This window comes from Triturus cristatus, chromosome 8 (assembly GCF_964204655.1).
Source record: "Triturus cristatus chromosome 8, aTriCri1.1, whole genome shotgun sequence".
Classification (NCBI taxonomy): domain Eukaryota; kingdom Metazoa; phylum Chordata; class Amphibia; order Caudata; family Salamandridae; genus Triturus; species Triturus cristatus.
The window spans coordinates 74494837-74509382 of NC_140591.1; the positions used below are offsets into that span (position 1 = coordinate 74494837).

A 14546-nucleotide genomic window follows, 5' to 3' on the forward strand; every position below is an offset into this window, starting at 1 on the left:
TGCATTGCACAAGGTGACGCAAGAACAACGCAAAACCTTAAGTAAAATTTACAAAGTCACACAAGGAGTGATTTACACCACCTTGTGTGGCTTTGCAAAGAAATGTAATGCAACACAGCTTCTTGCGATGCATTACGTTACATTTCAAGATTGGAGGTGTTTCATCGGTGGAGCATGGGTATTCCCATGCATCCATCCATGGATTACGGCGCATTCCCAGATTTACAAAAGATAGTAAACCTGGGAATATGTCAAAATGCAACGCCTTCTCCAGTCAGGTGTAAAAAGGAGAAACATCTTTAAAGAAAGAGGAAAAGGCCTCTGAGGATTGTTTTCCTGCGCAAAAGCAATCCTGCCTTAAGCACAGCCACCCTTGCACCCTTGTGTAAGGGAGCCTGCATTGGTGCTATGCAGCACACAGTGCGCCACTGGAAGGAGAGAGCAGAAGAGCTCCATATCTTTGTAAATATGGAACATTTCTGCTCTCTTCCTTTCACGCAACCTTGATGGCTGCCCTGCATTGCGTGAAAGATTAGTAAATATGCCCCGTGAAGTGTAAATCAGACTTTCCTTACCAATCTGCCTTTTCTATGATATTCTCTTCTTCTACTGATATTTGCCTCATCAGGTATCACTTCCTTCATTAATGCATCTCTTCTATGATGTGCCGATTCACTCATCCACAGATCACCTTCTTTTGCTGAGATGCTTTTTCTCTGGTATCTCATATCTTCTGAAATATATCTCTTTTCTGCTGTCTACTTGCTTCCCAGATTCACCACTTCTGTGCTATCTCTTTCCCGCAGTGGCATACCTCTTCTATGATTTCCTTTAATAATATACCTTTTCTGATCCCCCTTCTCTTCGGTTCAGGTCTATTCCGATATGTTCTTCATTCATGGAAACACCTCTTCTCTGGTGACTTCCCCCTTCAATTAAATATCTTTTTATGACATCTTGCTCATTCACTGATATGCCTCTTTTAACATCTCCCTTCTTCACTGATATGCCTCTCTTTTAACATCTCCCTTCTTCACTGACATGCTTCTCTTTTAACATCTCCCTTCTTCGCTGATATGCATCTTCTTGAATATTAATCTCCATCACTGATACGTTTCTTTTCTGAAATCTCCTTCATTCTCCGATCTGCCTCTTCTATGATTTCACCACTTTCACGGATAAATTCTTCTTTGATATCTTCTTCTTTTAGTGGAATCACATGTATTCAATAAACTCCCTCTTCTCTGAGATCTCTCTCCTTCACTTCTATAATACTGGTTCTTTTTTTGATGCACCTCTTCTTTAATACTTAAAACCTCCACTCATTTTGCCCTTCAATGATATCTCCTTGTTTTACTGAAACTCTGAGGGGACCTTCTTTTATTGTTATGCCTTCTCTGACATCTCTTCTTTCTTCTGTTTCTTGTTTTATTGTGGCATGTCTTCTGTGATTTCGGCCTCTGTCATTGACCCAACACCTCTTTAATCTCCATCTCTGTTACTGAGACACCTCTAATCTGATATATATACATATATAACCTTCACCACTTAAGCCTATATTTTCTGATACCTATAGCCTTCACTTGTACACCTCTAGTCTGACATATTTAACCTTCACTGATACACCACAAATATGATCTGTCCAGCCTTCACTGATACACCTCCTGTCAGGTACCTACAGACTTCACGGGCACAACTCTCATCTGATATCTATAGCATTCACTGACATATATCTACTGTGTTATTTACAGCATTCACTGATACACCGCGTCTCTGGTGCCTATAGCCTGCACTGACACACCTCTTGCCTGATACCTCTAGCCTGCACTGACGCACCTCTTGCCTGATACCTGTAGCCTTCACTGTCACACCTCTTGCCTGATACCTGTAGCCTTCACTGACACCCCTCTTGTCTGATACCTATAGCCTTCACTGATGCACCTCTTGCCTGATACCTATAGCCTTCACTGATGCACCTCTTGCCTGATACCTGTAGCCTTCACTGACACACCTCTTGCCTGATACCTGTAGCCTTCACTGACACATCTCTTGCCTGATACCTATTGCCTTCACTGACGCACCTCGTGCCTGATACCTGTAGCCTTCACTGTCACACCTCTTGCCTGATACCTATAGCCTTCACTTACGCACCTCTTGCCTGATACCTGTAGCCTTCACTGACACACCTCTTGCCTGATACCTATAGCCTTCACTGACGCACCTCTTGCCTGATACCTATAGCCTTCACTGACACACTTCTTACCTGATACCTGTAGCTTTCACTAACGCACCTCTTGCCTGATACCTGTAGCCTTCACTGACGCACCTCTTGCCTGATACTTGTAGCCTTCACTGACACACCTCTTGCCTGATACCTGTAGCCTTCACTGACGCACCTCTCGCCTGATACCTATAGCCTTCACTGACGCACCTCTTGCCTGATACCTGTAGCCTTCACTGACGCACCTCTTGCCTGATACCTGTAGCCTTCACTGATGCACCTCTTGCCTGATACCTGTAGCCTTAACTGACGCACCTCTTGCCTGATACCTGTAGCCTTCACTGACGCACCTCTTGCCTGATACCTGTAGCCTTCACTGACGCACCTCTTGCCTGATACCTATAGCCTTCACTGACACACCTCTTGCCTGATACCTGTAGCCTTCATTGACACACCTCTTGCCTGATACCTGTAGCCTTCACTGACGCACCTCTTGCCTGATACCTGAAGCCTTCACTGATGCACATTATCTCTAGTACCTATAGCCTTCACTGATGCACCTCTTGCCTGATACCTATTGCCTTCACTGACGCACCTCTTGCCTGATACCTATAGCCTTCACTGTCACACCTCTTGCCTGATACCTGTAGCCTTCACTGACACACCTCTTGCCTGATACCTGTAGCCTTCACTGATGCACCTCTTGCCTGATACCTATAGCCTTCACTGATGCACCTCTTGCCTGATACCTGTAGCCTTCACTGATGCACCTCTTGCCTGATACCTATAGCCTTCACTGTCACACCTCTTGCCTGATACCTGTAGCCTTCACTGACACACCTCTTGCCTGATACCTGTAGCCTTCACTGATGCACCTCTTGCCTGATACCTATAGCCTTCACTGATGCACCTCTTGCCTGATACTTGAAGCCTTCACTGATGCACCTCTTGCCTGATACCTATAGCCTTCACTGACACACCTCTTGCCTGATACCTATAGCCTTCACTGACGCACCTCTTGCCTGATACTTGAAGCCTTCACTGATGCACCTCTTGCCTGATACCTATAGCCTTCACTGATGCACCTCTTGCCTGATACTTGAAGCCTTCACTGACGCACCTCTTGCCTGATACCTGAAGCCTTCACTGATGCACATTATCTCTAGTACCTATAGCCTTCACTGATGCACCTCTTGCCTGATACCTATTGCCTTCACTGACGCACCTCTTGCCTGATACCTATAGCCTTCACTGTCACACCTCTTGCCTGATACCTGTAGCCTTCACTGACGCACCTCTTGCCTGATACCTGAAGCCTTCACTGATGCACATTATCTCTAGTACCTATAGCCTTCACTGATGCACCTCTTGCCTGATACCTATAGCCTTCACTGTCACACCTCTTGCCTGATACCTATAGCCTTCACTGTCACACCTCTTGCCTGATACCTGTAGCCTTCACTGACACACCTCTTGCCTGATACCTGTAGCCTTCACTGATGCACCTCTTGCCTGATACCTATAGCCTTCACTGATGCACCTCTTGCCTGATACTTGAAGCCTTCACTGATGCACCTCTTGCCTGATACCTATAGCCTTCACTGACACACCTCTTGCCTGATACCTATAGCCTTCACTGACGCACCTCTTGCCGGATACTTGAAGCCTTCACTGATGCACCTCTTGCCTGATACCTATAGCCTTCACTGATGCACCTCTTGCCTGATACTTGAAGCCTTCACTGACACACCTCTTGCCTGATACCTATAGCCTTCACTGACGCACCTCTTGCCTGATACCTGTAGCCTTCACTGATGCACCTCTTGCTTGATACCTGAAGCCTTCACTGATGCACCTCTTTTCTGATATCGCCTCATACACTGATAACAGGCCTTTTCAATAATATCACTTTACTTCATTAACGTAATTTCTCTCATGACTCCTGCACACTCTTACTTGGCTTCACTAGTATGTTCCTTTTCACTGTGATTAACCTTTTCTTTCTACTTTGTAACTACCTCTCTCTGGCTTTACTTCTTTTCAAGGATAGTTCTCTTCCAAACCCTAGCGTAGCCCTTCCCATCTCATGATGCCATTGATCATCTACATTAAAATTGAGCTCCCTTGCTGGTACTCCCTACATCACTGATAATTCCTACTGTCAGAATTTAAATTCTTATCTAGTGATCCACTTTCTTGACATCCAGTAACTGATCACTATTTTCAGCCTTATCTTCTTTTCCCATCAAGTGTCTTTTCTCAGACATATCCCACTATGCATTCCCTCTGCTTCTTGGACAGTGCATTGTCCTCACTGGGATCTTTCAAGACCCGATTTTTTCACACTCAGAACTTTGGAAGAAGTGCTAGATGTGTTGCCATAGAGTAGCCTTGAAGACAGTACCAAGGTATAGTACTATATTGACTGCAGTGCCACACTTATTTGGGCTTTGTGCTCACAGGACATGTTTTGAAAGAGGCTAAAAGGTCAATTACACACATTATGCCACTTAACTTTAACTTCTTCATTTGCAACTTTGAGGTGGCTGCGTGTATTTGCTTGATTTTTGGAACAGAGCTGAATCTCATAATAAAGCGTCTAATTCTGAATTCGGATTTTAGCAAGGAACTTTCCAAATTGATGCAAAGTAATATTTGAACAGATTCAGAGAAATGTGTGAGTCACATCTGGAATCCTGGTCTGCTCCCTGGCCCAAGAGCCCAGCCTTTGCTGTCCAAGAAAGGGTCATTCATAAATAATACTAGAGCACGGACAGAGGCCCTTGTGTGCACATTCAAACGTGGATCCTCCCATCACAGAGTTCTGTGCCCTTCAGTTGTGTCTTCCTGTGCAGTAACCAGCAGGTGAAAGGGAAAGATTACTCTTCTCATAAGAAGGCTTGCAGTCACCATAGAAAAATCAGGGGATGTTTGACGTGAGGTCAGATGCCTACCCTACTTGGTGGTTCTCACAGGCAGGCAAATCTAATATTGATCAGTTAAGAATGTTGACACTTTCATCAATCCAGAGTTAGATTTTCCCTAAAAATGATCATGCTCTTTATTTACCTCCTACATGTTTGAGGCAGATCCCTGCCTCGCCAGATTAAGCTATCTTGCTGGTTCATGTCCTGCTCAAGGTTGCTGTCAGGATAGGTCTGCGCTTCTGTGACATCACCCCCATACCCAGGGCCACTGGGACCATCTACATGATGTTGGTGTCATGAAGCACCCATACTGTTCGAGCAGAGGTGCCTCGGAAGAAGAGCCTGGTAGCTGTGGTGCAGCTCAGTCAATCTTGCAAGGAGTAGACAGAAGGATTTGACAGACCAACCTGTGGGGTCTCTTGGAGAGACCATCAGAATAGCTCTCAAAAGTTTAGTGCTGTTTCCTAGAAGCACAGTGCTCAGAGCAGAGCAGGACATGGATTGCAAACAAATAGAGTTGACATTTGGGCGAGTTCTGTGCTCTGTCATTTGTCGTCAGAACCCAAGAAAATCTAAGTGCGCCTAAGGTAAGCTTCAATCTGTGCACTGGTTATCCTGAGATAAGCTGTTTGATCCAGTGCCACGACTTCTGATATAAAGATGCTCGTACCATATCAGAGCCGTCGTGTCTGAGTTATAAGACACGCCAGCAGGAGTGGAATTAGAATCTCGACAAACTATAGCTTTACTTTTGTTGCAGATGCTTAAAAAGGGCAACTGAATAAACATTTCTTGCAAAGTTCTGAGGCTGTTTTTCTTCCCCATTGGCTGCAGGCAACAGAATCATACATATATATTACTTACAAAATACACAGAGGACAAATCCACTTCGGCTGGACCATGTCAGGTGTGAGCAGCTCATCCAACCAGTGAATTTGTTTTGCATTGTGGTATTTGTAGCCTGGTGGTTAACATTAAATGGCTCGGTATCATGGCTATTGTTAACATGCAAATTTGTAATACCTTTGAGAGTAATCAATGTTGAGTTCCGTACTGTAAAGACGCTCAGGCTTAGAAGTGCAGGAGCACCGGGAGAGAAGTCTTTGAGCAGCCCACACTGTGATGAATGAACACGCTAAGGAATCATGTGAGAACCCACACAAGTAGAATGCCTGTGCTATAGTCACTTTCTACTTTGAACCCTTTACAATGGCCATAGGAGCACGAGGACACCGTGCAACTCCCCCGCTAGCGTTACTTCTAACCCCGACTTAGGTCTTGATTAACTCCTGTTCCCGCACATATTGTAATTATGAGTTGAGTGTTAAATATTGGCAATGCTGGTGGTCTCTCCACTTCGGCAACCGGTCACACTCATCCCTGCACGATGGCGTTTGCTTGCATGCCCTCTAGGATTGTTGCCTGTTGGCTGCTGGTAGCTTGCTCCTCACCACTCTCGCCCACCAGTTGGGGCCAGGTGAGTGAGAGACAGGGTGGGGAGCGGATTCTGTGCGAAGTCCTTAGGTGAAGAGGCGTTGGGCATTGTGGTCAGCATCCCTCCTTCTGCTTGAGCAATGGACGTGATGGTGAAGGGAAAGCTGCTTTGAGCAAGGAGCTCTCTGAGAGGTTGATTGAACCCTGGCATTCCTTTATCTATATAATCAGTTCCCATGACTTTAAAAGGCAAACAGGTGTATACGATCATGGTTAACTTCAGCACAAACAGGTTTGCTAGGATATTGACCTATGGTTTATTTTGTATGTATTACAGTTCTCCTATATAGCTCTGAGAACAATTAAGGCGGCATATAGTGGGTGGTTACTGGTCTGGGAAAAAGAACTAGAGCCAGCCCCACTTTGAGGGACTAGGCAGACATATATTGTTCTGTTGCCTTAAAAGCTTATTATATCATATTTATGTTGAGTTTTGCCTGGTTTTGCACCACTCAGTAAAGACTTTCTGTTGTCAGAAGGTACTTTGCTGTTAGACTGCGAAAACTATATATGAACATAACTACAGGGTGTCAGACTGTTGCTGACTTTGCTGTTTTATTAGCCTTTTGGAGGCATGTACGTTGCACTCAGCAGAATTTGAAAAATGGAGGCAGATGTCCACCAAAGTGATGACCATCAAAAAGCTATGCTCCAGAACTATCGTTTGTAACAGGCCAATCCATTACACACACATCTAGGAGACAAACGCACGCACATAATATCTCTCATGATAGAAGGTACTGAAAAGACCAAATGGGGTCTATTTTGCACTATCGGTTGAAAGGAGCGATAATGCACAAGTGATGAACTAATCAGATGTCCAATCAAATGTTCAAGGCTAAGAGCAAAATGTTGTTAAAAAATGGAGGCGAAGAGGTACTGAATTTACCTTCAGTGAAGGATGATGATATAGAGACAAACAAATCACATTACTTACTGCTGTTGGAATTCACTCTTCCAGATATAAAACTGTCATCCATTTCCAATGGCTGGGATGCCTGAGCCAATATTGGATCTCCGCGTGCCAAGCCCCCTTTTGAAAAAACCTATCTGAGACCCCTGTTTTGCTGCTACAAGGCTCCTTCAACCAGCCAGGAGAGTAAGTCCAACCTTGAGGTGTTACAAGCGTTCAGTAGAATTCTAGGCTCGATATTGACCCTGTTGGGAAAAAAAACTTCCTTAAAGTACCAACATGTCATAGACATGCTATTATCAATTTGGTCTTCTTTAGTTTGTGGAGCTGATATGAGTGTTAAAGATAAATATGTGATATTTGGAGGTACCCTTCCTGCCTAGCTCAGAAAGTAATAAGAAAAAAGTATGGAAAGCGACCCTAGCTGAATCAACAGCAAGGAACGGTGTGTGCCATCGCTATGTCTAAAGATCAGGAATCCCCTGATCATACATACTCACTAAAACATTGTTTCAGGAAACTCCCCCAATGCCACTGAAGATGCCTTCCTTGGTACAGGCAGAAATAAATCCCAGTTAGTCAATTTTTAAGAAGCAGGTTAAAGAAACTAATCACTTCTAGTGCAGAGGTGAAAGATTTGAAGACAGAGAAATCGAAAAAGATGAGAAATAGGAAGCTTGGATTCCCTAAAAAGCGTCCAAGGCACCTGGGATTCCAAGTCTCATCCAATGGCAAGACTGATTAAGAGAAGTTTGAATTATTAAACCATGAATCCACTCACCATGCCGTGGACCAGTGAAAATGAGACGGCTATTCCTCAATAGTTGAATTCATCAATCTTTTCAGCGAAGCTGGATCATTCCAAAGTAGACCAGAATTCTATGCCTCATCCTCAATTGCACATGGTAAATTCAGCCTACATTACACTGGCTGCATTATAGGATGACTCTTTTCTGCCCAAGTCCAAGGTAGAGTTTAAGTCTAAGCCAGTCTCACCTAAAGTGCTCAAATTCAGTGACCTTCTTCAGAGCCCAGGAATTGATGTTATGCCTGTAATTAGTCAGACTGGGAAGATATATTTAGATGATGATATTAACATGAATATTAACTGCCCCATAGATCACTCAAACCTAGTTTTTGCACTTTCTCTTGAGGTAACTAGGAGGCCCGATCCATAACAAGCCAGTGTGGCCCAGACAGGCAGTTTGCAAACATGCCCAACCACTCGGAGCATGTCCCTCGTGGCAGTGCTGGGAGGAAGCAGAGTCCTGCTCAAGGTTCCCAAGCACACTCAATAAAAAATGGCCTTAATCTGATTCTCCTTTAGTTTAATAATGTGTTGATCTGGTTTTGGAATCTCCAATGGCTACTTTCAGATGCGCTTACTCTGGAATTCTCAAAGAATTCTGAAGCAGTTATTTGCCTTCAAGAAACATGGGCCATTAGTAACTTCTCTTTAGACAATCACAAAGTATTCAGTTGCCCTGAAGCAAGCAGCCTGTTAGAAATGCCATGCAAGTGGAGGTATGGTCATTTTACTATTCATAGACTACGCAAGGGCTATGACCTCTTCTATCATCCTAGTAATATAGATCGGGGAATAACGTTTGATTTGTGTCTACACTGAGTCAGAAATGTTCCTGCTAATTATTTAAAGTCTGTGTCTCCCGGGATATCAGAACAACAGAAAAACGCTGTCATTTTTTTATTTTATTAAGTATTTAATTGGTAGGGAGCAAGTCAGTTGGTTTTTATTCGTGGGAAATGTCAATGGCAACATTTCTAATCACCCATCAGATGTGTAGGGACACTGACATGGAGGCAGCCTGGTCCATACCTGCAGCGGCTCCGCCAGATTGTCGTAAAGCAGACAGATGAGGCACTATTTCTTTTCATGGTTGAGGGAGATGGAGATGGGATAGCTTAGAATTTAGGGGCCACTTCGAAACTCGCACGGGACCTACTGGGTCCTTATTAATATTATGTATGATGTTGAGCTATGAATTCTTTGGACTTCTATCAAAGGGCTTGTAAATATCCACATGGTGATTTTGGTGTGACAAGCACTAATATTCATGACATTATAATTATCACAACTGAAAAGTACTGAACACCTCAGAAAGTTTTTATTGGGTGCAATCACAAGCGATAATGACCAGCTCGTAATGAGAGCCTTGGTTGATTCCTATACCTAGCAACACCTTTACTTCCCCTATCTACATTCATTACACCCTTCTGCTGACTCCCAGCCCTCTGTTGGTGTCTACTTCAGGGCACAACCACACTTCTTGGTTTATCATGAAACTGACGCTCAAATGGCCTGCATCCTCATTTGTTGAGCAAGAGTGGAGAGGCAGCAATAAAGACCACCCTCTTTAGTGGCTCCTGGTTAGTGAGAGAAATTTGTTTTGGTAAACTGAAACATTAAAGCATCACAGTAAGATCCCAAGAGCCTCACACAATATTACAAATTGCATTGTCATGACTATGTGTCAATCTTGATGGTGTTTGTGCTGTATATCAGAAAAGGCAAAGCTACAAATACCTCAGTGCAAACACTTGGATGTTCAACCACATACCTGAGTGAAAGAATGGTCTTACAGAGACAAGACAAGTGCAGAGAAACACCTTCTTCCACAACATAAGACTTTGCAACAATCTCAAGGAGCACACATCTAATTCAACGACAAATTAACATCTTCACAGTTTAACAGTGCCTGAAAAAACATTTTTAAAAACAATAGCAAGCTGACAATATTTTCACATCACTGATTGATGAATAGATTACAGTATCTGTTGCAGTCAATCAGAAGCAAAACACCAAGGTTTGTTGCTTCCAAACCTCACTCATCATCAACAAAGACGAAAACAACGAGGAGGTGGACGTGGACCTCACAGATTAGTGGGGCAACAATTCTGCTCACAGGGAAAGAGGGGGCAAGAGAAGACAGACTGAACGAAGTTAGGACACTACACAGCTAACTCTATGAGACAACATTGAATCTACGCACAGTTGGCGGGTGTTGCGCTACATCTACAGCTAACACCAATCTACCGGCGCATGCAACTAATATAAAAGACCAAGCAGGTGGGACTGTCCAGGGGATGGCAAGTTCAGCATCCCCGGGACCAGACCCGCTACTAGCTGCAGAGAACTTCTCATTTGAAAAAAAAATTAAATGGAGGGGATTTATGTATTGCTCTACTTAATATTGTTATGTTCTTTTTAACTGTAAGGTCTCGGAGCTGCAGAGAAGAACATCTCGATCATAGTCTGTTTCCTTGAATCCCCCAATATCAGAGAGCAGAATAAATCCTCGTGAGGGGAGCGGGTGAACATAGTGATGAAATAAACAGCTTCAGCGTTACCTATGATACCTGGCACCTTGCTGTTCGCAATGCTGACCTGCTAATACAGTTCTGCCAATGCTGTCCGCTGCCTTGTTACATCCCTCTGTTCCCAATGCTGACACACAAACACAACTCTTCCCGTGCTGCTTTACCATGGCTTCTCACATCTCCGAGTACGTAACAGCGATGCACTAAGACACCTCTGCCAATGGACCCCAAATCTAGCTTATCACGTCTTTGTGTTATAATGAGGACACTGTAAAGCACTGTGGTATATTACGTCGCGACGGTAGCAATACTGACAGATAAACACAGCGTAAACACCACAGAATAACCCTGTCCTATCAAATCTATGTCTTCACAATGCTGATACACTAACACAACTCCGGCACCACAGCTCAATCCTGCCCAACCAACACTGTGGGCGCTACTCACAAAGGTAGGTACTCACACTAACCCAACTCCGGTACCACAGCTCAATCCTGCCCAACCAACACTGTGGGTGCTACTCACCAAGGTAGGTACTCACACTAACCCAACTCCGGTACCACAGCTCAATCCTGCCCAACCAACACTGTGGGTGCTACTCACCAAGGTAGGTACTCACACTAACCCAACTCCGGCACCACAGCTCAATCCTGCCCAACCAACACTGTGGGCGCTACTCACAAAGGTAGGTACTCACACTAACCCAACTCCGGTGCCACAGCTCAATCCTGCCCAACCAACACTGTGGGTGCTACTCACCAAGGTAGGTACTCACACTAACCCAACTCCGGTACCACAGCTCAATCCTGCCCAACCAACACTGTGGGTGCTACTCACCAAGGTAGGTACTCACACTAACCCAACTCCGGTACCACAGCTCAATCCTGCCCAACCAACACTGTGGGCGCTACTCACAAAGGTAGGTACTCACACTAACCCAACTCCGGTGCCACAGCTCAATCCTGCCCAACCAACTCTGCGGACGCTACTCACAAAGGTAGGTACTCACACTAACCCAACTCCGGTACCACAGCTCAATCCTGCCCAACCAACACTGTGGGTGCTACTCACCAAGGTAGGTACTCACACTAACCCAACTCCGGTACCACAGCTCAATCCTGCCCAACCAACACTGTGGGTGCTACTCACCAAGGTAGGTACTCACACTAACCCAACTCCGGTACCACAGCTCAATCCTGCCCAACCAACACTGTGGGTGCTACTCACCAAGGAAGGTACTCATGTGTAGATCTAGTCCGACATCCAGACGTCAATCTCCACTTTGGTGCTGTTCACTTGATTCTGAGAGGAGATTTACATTTAGGTTTTGAAATACGAGCAGTCACATACTTTAATGAGGGGGGCTTGCCAGGGCCATCTAAATAGCATTGTAGGTCCCCGGGTTAAAGCGGTGCACTGGGCCCTGCCAACACAACCACTCACAGGAAGGAAAATGTTTAAGAGAACATTTGTGTTACATTCTGGTGTGCATGGGGCCCCTATGCTCATGGGGCCCCAGGAAAACTGCCTAGCGTGCCCATGCATTGAGACGGCACTGGTGCTGGAGCCCCTCCAGCCCATTTTACAACTGAAATTTTACTATTTGTAACTTTCTAGGTGGTTGAAGAGATCTCCGCCACCGAGATGGCGATCTTTATATAGACAATATTAGAAAAGTGTAATATTTGCAAAAAGATCTATCAAATATTTTAATGAAAAAAACTAACAACCATTCACCTAGGACTAACACAATGAAAATCCACTACAAACTACCTACTAACGTTCTATTAAATACACAATTAGTTTAATTATATTATTTTTAATGTCATTTTAATAAAATTACTTTCAATTTAAATACAACAACTCTCTCAAACCTTTTAATTTACATTTAATTTATTACAAACTTGGTTGTCAGCCATATTTTAACTATTTTGTAATTATTGTGTTTACAAAATATGTTATTCTTTACAGTTAATTAATTTACATTATATGTAGAATTTATAAAATAATACACTAAAAACTATAAAAAATGTCCATAATTATTATTTTAAAATATAGCAAATATAAAACTAAAATGTACATTAATCTTATTTAAAGATATATTTTTTCTATGTGTTATTAGTGTTTAGTTTTATACCCTAACTCTATTGACTTATATGAGAGTGTATTGCAGTTTCAGTGGTTGGCTATGTGAGGTGCTTGACTCCCTTTAAGGCTATCAAGATACCATAATCCATTTTCAGGAAAAGACATTGACAGGAAAGGGGAGAGATAATTTCCAGGGTATAGGATACAGTCTCCCTAACCAATATATGTAACACAAATGGGTATCCTACAACCCATCAAGAGATCAATAGAAACGGAAATTACCGACAGGTAACCCCGGGCAACCCTGTTTGTTATTCAAGACAGACAGTCTTTTTATTGCTAAAGACCCTCACACACTCTCTTAGTGCCGTGCTTCATCATCATGTCTCATGCTCAGGGCTGGACTGGGAAAGAAAACTGGCCCTGGCAAAGTGCTTGGCCGCCTCCCCCCCCCTCCCTTCCCTCCCTCCCCTCCCTCCCCCTGGCGTTGCGGGTGCCGCCGAGCTCTTTGCCAGGGCCGGTTTTTGGCCGATTTCGTTACAGGGCCGATTTTGCTGCAAAAACGGCCCTGTAACAAAAACGGCCCCCAGGGGCCCAAAACCGGCCAACACCAGTGCGGCGCACCGGTGGATTGCCCGGTGCCCGCTACGGCCAGTCCGGCCCTGTTCATGCTGGTCCCTAAAAGATAACAGACATTGTTATCCATAAACACACAATACATTGCACTCAAAGTGCGATCGCCCAATGCAGTGTTGTATCCACTGAGGACCTATGTACTGACATGTGCACATCCAGCCAATAAAGGTGAGGAACACACCCTGTGCAAGTCATTACACTGTACACTGCAAGCATGTGCAAGGAGGGTACACGAAAACACATACTGCATCTCACCCTATTTAGTTAATGCTCTGCGTGACATAAGAAGGGGGGTCATGCCCATGTAGTCACACACTACATGTTGGTGTGCTGTGCTGTGTAATCACACTTTGAGTGCTTTGCATTGTGTGTTAAGGAATAACAATGCCATGTACCCCTGTCTCTTACCTTTTACAGGAAATATTACATCTGCAATAATAAATGGGTGAGTAGACTCTTTTTAAGATATATGTTGTTTGTCAATAGTCCCTACTGAATTGGGAAAGGACATTAGCCAAAAACAGGAAATACATGTAGCATAGAAAGAACACTGATTTCGGGGCATTAATCTCAGTTCTGGCAAACGCCTTGCACCCGTAGGTGCCGATTCAGTAGGAGGAAACATGCCCACTTTAAAAAAGGGTGTAGGTCCATTACACCATGTGTACACTCCAACCCTGCTTTTATTCATACCATGGGCACCTGGATTAAAGGGATACCTGGGTGTCCCAGAGGTATGTTTATCCTTGAAAAGGCACTGGTAGGAAAATATCATAAGTGCTCCTTAAAAAATGGTCGAGCCATCCAGGTTTTTAGGGACTAGGATGAGACCCGGTGATGAAGCATGCCACTAAGAGAGTGTGTGAGGGTCTTGAACAACAACAAACAAGGTTGCCCTGGGGTTACCTGTCATTGATTGTCATTCCTA

General features: G+C 44.1%; 1 protein-coding gene across 8 annotated transcripts in view; it reads right to left on the reverse strand.

Annotated features, from left to right (window-relative positions):
- Positions 1-14546, reverse strand: part of STXBP5L (syntaxin binding protein 5L) — a 1956595-nt gene that overhangs the window by 181029 nt on the left and 1761020 nt on the right. The gene's annotated exons all lie outside the window — the stretch shown is intronic.